The sequence below is a fragment of the Lagopus muta genome, chromosome 1 (assembly GCF_023343835.1).
Source record: "Lagopus muta isolate bLagMut1 chromosome 1, bLagMut1 primary, whole genome shotgun sequence".
NCBI lineage: Eukaryota > Metazoa > Chordata > Aves > Galliformes > Phasianidae > Lagopus > Lagopus muta.
The window spans coordinates 140,551,563-140,559,139 of NC_064433.1; the positions used below are offsets into that span (position 1 = coordinate 140,551,563).

At 35.8% G+C, this 7,577-nt stretch overlaps 1 long non-coding RNA gene across 1 annotated transcript; it reads right to left on the reverse strand.

The window, feature by feature from the left end:
- Positions 1-457: 457 nt before the first annotated feature.
- Positions 458-5,580, reverse strand: LOC125687863 (uncharacterized). The gene is made up of 3 exons (XR_007374500.1): positions 5,540-5,580; positions 4,828-4,962; positions 458-1,715 (listed from the first exon to the last, which is right to left on the reverse strand). It is a non-coding gene; the product is annotated as an uncharacterized LOC125687863 (long non-coding RNA).
- Positions 5,581-7,577: the final 1,997 nt, after the last annotated feature.

Here is a 7,577-nt window from a genome sequence, read left to right on the forward strand (position 1 = left end):
CCAACTCAGAATTTCAACATGACCTTAAATAAAGCCTACTATTCACTGGTTTTAGAAAACTGTAATGATGCTGGTAAGAAGACATCAAAGACAGTTAAGCCTGCTTTGGTAATAATGAAAGGGAAGTATTGATACAACTTTTCAAAAGCCACATTCTTCAACAGACCTGGTTAAGAACTGAGAGCAGCTGGAATTTAATCTGTTTCTCCTTTAGAGAAACAATACTTACAGGATAGAAAGTGTCTAGTGGCAGGGGAGAGCTCTCCTTTTCTGAAGACTGCAAAGCTGGCTTTGGCAATTCTTGAAATCCCTGCATGGCATCAATCATTTTATCTTATTGGAGGTGGCACCGTTTTCCAGAAACTAGAAGTGTGAAATTTTCTTTCTCCCTAAAAAAAAAAAGATCTTATCCTACAATTTCTCATAGTTTTAATTGCCTTTTTGCTATGTGAATTGGTTAAAAATAAATGCCATAATTAGTTTTAAATAAAATGTGTTTGCGTGTGCGCACTTGCAAAGATCCAGCTAATCTAGCAAGCAAGCAAACAAAAAGCCACAGCCAACAGACCTTTACAAAGTAAATTATATGCAAACTGCTGTAGCTCTTACTTGGAACTATAGGCATTGCTTATGGCCGGGATATTTTGACTTTCAAATGGCAAGCTGAGTTTAAACTTACACAGCAAGGTTCAAAACATTATTCAAATTAATCTAAATCAAACTGTGACTATGGAAAACATTTACTTCAGACTTTATTGAATCTAGATGCAGCTCCCTTGGTGTTTGACATGAATGTTTATTCTGTGCTGGTTTAAAATGTTAAGAGAGAGTTGGCACATAACTATTTATGTTTCTATTAGTGCTAATGAAAGCACTTTGTGTAAATCTCTGTATATCCACACGAGATATTCTCCCGTGTGTGACTTCTGTAGAAAAGAAAAGAACCCCTAAATACTTCACAGAATTTTAGCCTACTCAGAGGGAGGTGTAGTTCTTCCAAAGTCCTTCTCTGCATTAATGGAAAGGTGGAGGCATAAAAGCATACCACAGAAACTTAACTGAATAGTGCTCTAAAAACTGTTACATTATTATGCTAAGAATTATAAGTACAAAAGGAAGTGTTGTACTCTTGAGCTCTAGGCAACTTCTTATGTAGCTTAAAAGGCAAATTCTTGTTTGTTCTTTATTATTAATTTTATAAGACATCAACCCTGCAGCAAAAGAAAGAAAGATTGTACACATTTTCCAGCACGTAATCTTAAAAACAGTCACTCATCTCAGCTTAGTGTAAGTTGTTCCTTAACTATGAGTAGTTTGGGGCTATTTCATGTTAATTTTTCAGTTAACCATACTGTTGCTTTAATACTAATTTCATATATTTGTGGCACACTTTTAATTTTGAAAACGAGATGTTGTCCTTACTGTCTCATGCAGGGGAGGCCATGAAATGTTCTGCATTGTTCCAGGTGTGTGTGTATGGACGGGGGGGGAGGAAGGCTGGACACAGTGGAGGAGTAAAAAAAAACAAAAACAAAACATAGACAAGAAAGAGGAGATATGCCTGGAAGGAAGAAGTTACTGGTCATTGCTGTAGACACACAGAAGGAAGCTTCTTCTCCTCCTCAGAAAAGACCAATGTCCACTGATGATTCACACTGTGGAAAGGACAACTCGGAGTGACTGCATTCATGCCAGGTTAGGGATTGAAACTGATCCTGGGGGACAGAGGAAAATTGCTTCCTTAAGTTTTCGTTTTACTACTGTTCTTCTTTACTCAACTTATGAATTACTCATTAAATATTTATGTTATTTCAATCTAAATTAAGTGAAATTCCATGAGCCAAAACTATTTACTTGCAACAATGTGAAGGTGTACAATGGACAGCAGATCCAGTAATACCATGGTTGTCACAACTTTATCAACCTAACTAGAGTAGAACTAGAACAAAGCCTCAGAAATGTGGAATGAAAAGAATATGCTTTAGGGTTGTTCATCAACTAGACAGGTCTTCCTTTCCATCACTGAAAGTAAAGCAGAAAACTGTTACACAGAAAGGTCTTGCAATTGTTGATTCTTCTAGAGAGAGTTTCAGCCTCACTTGCCAAAGAGGAGCATGCAAAGCCGTGCTGGTTCAGACACTACTGAAACAGCCTCAGCTGTTTTTCCTCTGTAATCAACTATAAGAGCCATGCTGTCAAAAGAACTGTGTTTTGCTGGGTTGTCTGTGTGTTGTTTTTGTGGTTCCCCCCCCCCCCCCCGTTAATTTAACATGGTCTGAAGATAAACTCTTGCTTGTTTTAAGATTCACAACAGAAGGTCTTTCTGCTGACAGTGAGAAATCCTCCTGACACTCATAAAGCTGCTTGACCCTCATACCCTTTTCCAGTCAGTATAAGTCTGAAGACCTCCCAACTCCTTTCTGAATTTCCAGCTTCCCATTCAAATTTTATGTAGTAAACTACAGCCATTTAAGTGCCCTCATAAGTATAAACTCCTATAAAATATTTTTAACTATTTTCCATATTTCTATGAATTCTATTTTTTTCTCATATAATTTCTAAATTCTAAAATATATTTTAAATATCCAAGTATTTAATATTTGGATTCATTTATTTTCCAAAAATGAAACAAAAAGTCAGTATACATACATATGTGAGTCCCTTCAGTCTGAGCTCTGGGTATTCTAAATTTTTTATTTTTTTCCATTTCAAAAAAATGCCTAAACAAAATGCAATTCAGTGGGGCTTATTTGGGAATAACATCCATTGTACTGATACTATGAAGCAAGAATATCATACATCAAGGCTTCGTTGTATATAGGAAATAAGTGATAGAAAAATCAGACAAGTGTAATCAGTGCTGAGATTTCAGTCCTACACTGGTAAATAATTGAATAGCAGTTATCTGAAAATTACAAACCTTTCAGGATATTGAAGTGAAAACAGAATACAAAATTGACTAATTAATACATACAAATGGATTAATGACTTTGAAATAGGTACAAATGCAAATTACTTTATTTCAATCAAAATTAAGAAAGATGTCTGATACGATGTGATCTTATCATGGAGATCGCTAGAAAACAGCCTCCTTGTTCTCTCATAATGTCACTATCCATAAAGTGCTGGTAATTCCAAAAACTTTTCAACACTTTCTATTTCTCCCACTAAACTCACACAGTTCTTAACTCTTCATTTTTGCTCTCTCCTGTGCTCACAAGGACCATCCTCAGCAGTAAATGATACACATTTTTCATATTTTTGCCTTTTTACTTTAGTTTCAAGTATGAAGTATCTTGAGTGGCACAAGAAGAAGACAAATGCATGCAGTATGATTTATGAAAGCTATGCTATTAAATGTTTTTCTGTGTAAAAGTACGATTGTGTAACAGAAAAATCCGTATTTCTTTTCTCCTTAACAATAACATGGGTTATGACTATAAGAAGAAAGAAAAGTTAATTTTTATTTTCAAACACTTGCATGGATATCTCAGTGATGGTTCATGATAATTCAGTTCCTATACTAGGAAAAATAAGTAGCAAAAAGAAATAGGTATATAGGTTATAGCTTTAGAACAATTTCAACTTGGAATGGAGGATTCATAGCAATTACAAGGGCATGTTATGAACATGAAAAGAGTAGAAACACCTATAACATTCTGAACAACATTTCATGGTGTAAATAATTCTTAAAATAATAGTATTTTCAAAAAATGAGTAGTTCCATTAATTTAGAAATATCTTCTTCATGAAGAAAACTAAACAAGACTGAAAGAAAAAAGTTATCACTCTGATAAACTGTAACTAATACATTCATTTTGATATTACTGTTTTTAGAAATAAGCATTTTACATATTTTGACTTATCTTTTTTATATAGAAAAGCACAAAACAACCAGTGACAGGCAGTAATATAGTCATTTTACAACTATTTAGAAAAGAATTGATTTGAGTGAGGGGATATATATTTTCTTCCTAATAAGGGATTTTATTTGTTCTTGTCTTTCACAACTTATTTATCTTTTTCATACACACACATACAATTTAGGAAGAGTCTTTGCATAGCAGAATGTTGCATTTATCAATTAATTTCAATTGCCAAGTTCAAACTAAGAAAAAACAATCTTGAATTTATGAGTAATTTAACACTAATTTCATTAGTAAGTGGTTTTTTTTTACTAGATCTGACTAGATCTGTAAGTCACCTCTTGTGAATTTGTTTTACACTGAAGCGTTAAGATGCTTTTGTACCAGTGGTCAAAAGAGATTTTAAAAATTAAATGTATTTTAAGCTTATTCACGTGATTAAAACACTGACTAATATTTTATTCATTGCTTAATCCAGCACGAAGTATGTCAGATGTTACTGGTTACTGAGTGTTACAGCAGGCAAGCTGATATTACCTGAAATCTTTCTGATCTAGTCTGACTCCATATAGTTCCTCCTCCCCAGCGTTCAGGTTTAATCAAGATACAGTGAAACAATGGGTAGTCAGCTAGATTTCAGCAGTCAAGTCTTGCCTTTTTTTTTTTTTTTTTTTTTGTGTGTGTATGTGTGTGTGTGTGTGTGTGTGTGTGTGTGAGAGAGAGAGAGAGAGAGAGAGAGAGAGACTAATTAATTTTTAGCTTTAACTAAAGATAGAAAAATCTTGTTCAGTCCCAGAAGTCTGCTTCTGGACATTATGAGCAGCTGTGTTAAATTACAGTTGTCTATCACATTACTTCAGGAGGTTCACAGCTAGATATACGTGCAAAGTTTTAAGGGACTTTTTTCCTACATCTCCCTGCAAAGTAAACTTTTAAGTAGGAATGAACAGCCTTTACTTACCGACCCTTGGAGGCACGTGAAGAGCTTTTTTCTCTGCACAACTGAAACTTTTACTAGCAGGTTTATTTCCCCAGACGAGGCCACCACTTCACTCAATTTCCTCTGCCTTTTAGTTGGTTGTTGAAATCATCACAGCTACATAGACACCAAAATGTAAATCATAAAAACAGAAGTTACAGCTTCTTCTGCTACAGGGTCACAGAGAGCTGGCTATGAGGCATAAACCAAGTGTTTGTTTCCCAAAACAAACCACAGAAAATCACTTTGTTGGAAAAGAGATTTCAAAATTGTTTCAGGTATCACTAAGTAAAGCAGGATATTGATGCTTCCATAGGCTGGATGAGTGCCTGGTACAGTCTAAACTTAAATCCAACCCAATCCAAGAATATTAAGAAGGTAGAACTTTTGTCATCCTGATTATTAACCATTTAAAGTGTACAGTTCTCCTTTCAGACTTCTCAAATTTATTTTGCTCTACAACAAAGACTCACAAGGAAGATAAAGTAAATAGTACACCTGCCTACCTTGTATTTTAATTTCTCATATCTTTAATTCTATCTTTTTCAAATAAAACCGCAGTCTCTTCAGCTTTTGTTTCCATTTTTTTAAAATATGTATATAAACAATAAATATACAGACATAATTAAGAAACATACAGGAAAGTTAGGCTAAACAGGTTATCACACTAAAAAAGAATGGATGGAAAGCTTACCCTTGTCCTTGGCTTGCTAAGACAACTTCAAGAGGGACAATCTCCAAAAGAGATCCTTCCCAAGTGGTAGTCAGCTCTTAAATGGGGTTTAGGATAGGTGGAACAAGGCTCCACCCCTTCCAGTAGCACAAGAGAATTGCCTTTACCTATGCTCCCAGGGCTGACTCATTGCTCACCTCAGGTGGTCAATCAGAGGTTCAGGACATGATTCAGCAGTTCCCGTACAAATATGGCATAAAATATGGACAGGTATGTAAAGTATGATGTCAATAATATGTCATTCAGTCAAAATAAAATGCATTCATATTTGTGTGTTTTCAACCCAAATATATTAGTGAAAGGAAAAGAGACAAAGAAGTCTTTCAGAAGTAGCTTAAAGGAGGTAATCAAACTTAATCATAGCTTTTATCTAATATTATTAAGCACTTTTCTTTTTTTGTAAGAAAATTTTGTAGAATTTTCCACATGTTGAAAGATGGGTAAGAACTACTCAGATCGTTTTTAAAATATGTGCGTTTATCAAAACGCATCTCAAAATATTTGGAACAGGTTTCCAACTACACTACAAAACCGACTGACATTTCTGTCTTTTTCTTTCCCCTTTGCTGATAATGTGATCTCAAAATTAGCCACTGTATTCTGAAACAAGAATGGTCTAAGGAAATAATGGAACAATTGCATATTTGTGTTTACATCACATTCTTGATGACTTCTTTTATTCAAAGAAAACATCAAATCTAGGGCATATGAAAAGTGATTAAGTGCAAGCCAAATATTTGGTTTTACTGTCAGTGTGGAGTTAGCAAAGCAGTGGAAATCACTGACGTAAAAATGCCATCCAACTGTAAAACAAAGACAAAGACAAATAAATGTCTATGCATTTTAACTTAAGTAAAGACAAAATAGAGGAAAATAACAAAAGTAGCTAAAATAGAAAAACCAGATACGGAGGCAGGAGTTGCTAACTACATATTTATTTTCCAAGCACAACAAAACGGTCTCTGCATAGCTGTACATAACTTACATTAGTAAACAGAGCAGGAATAGAAATTGTCCTAGCATTCTGTCTCGCTCCAATTTATAGGAGGGAGAGGAGGTTCTTTTATTAACAATACACCCAGCGTGAGATTAAGAAACAACGGTTCAAATGTTAAGCTGACCAGTTTATTACAGATCTTAATTAGGGAAATGGGGAAGGGGAGGACAGACACTATTTTGAATTTGGGTAATGGGGAAGGGAAGGAGGGCGATAGAAAAGATAGAAAAGAAGAAGCAAGGAGTCTTTATGGGAAGCAAGAGGGAGATAGTCACCACCGTGCATTCAGCGAGGTTCATAGTTCAGTCTTTGATCTTCGGTAGTGGTGGGTCATTGGGCAAAGTTGTTCTATTGACGATTAGAAGAACGACAACGATGACAATGAGAACGACGGTGACCACGGCGGTGATGGCCCCTTTTCAATGCTTTCAAAGTGATCAAGTCAGCTGTCTTTGGAGTGACAGCTCAAATCCAAGTTGGTTGAGTCAGGTCTCCTTGGAGTGGCAGCTTCTGGCTCTGGGATCTCAGAAGAAACTCCTTTGTTCCCATTTCCGTGCTTTGCCAGCAGATAAGAGGGAGCAGGGATGCCCATCTGCATCCTGTTTTTCACAGAACACAATGTATCATTCCCCAGTTTTCCCACGCCTAGCTGGAGCTGTTTAGTCACAGGCCAGATCTTCCACCAGTGAACACTCCTGAGCACTCTCTTCCACTCTTCTACAGAGCAAGCAGCTCTGGGGGAAGGGGCTTTCAAATGTTCCCAAAGCGATATCGATTGTCACAAGGTTAGCACCCATCAGTTGCCTCCTCAACAAATCAATCAGAGTCTTATCACAAGAAATACCTCAGGAAGCAAGCTTTGAGCCAAAAAACAAAGAAAGAAGGATTCTCACACATTCTCTTCTGATTCTCTTCAGTTACACAAATACTATATGCAGAAACCTCCATCAGGTATATTTGACTCTCCTGGTTTTGGAATGCTGGCATAAATGTGACCTAATT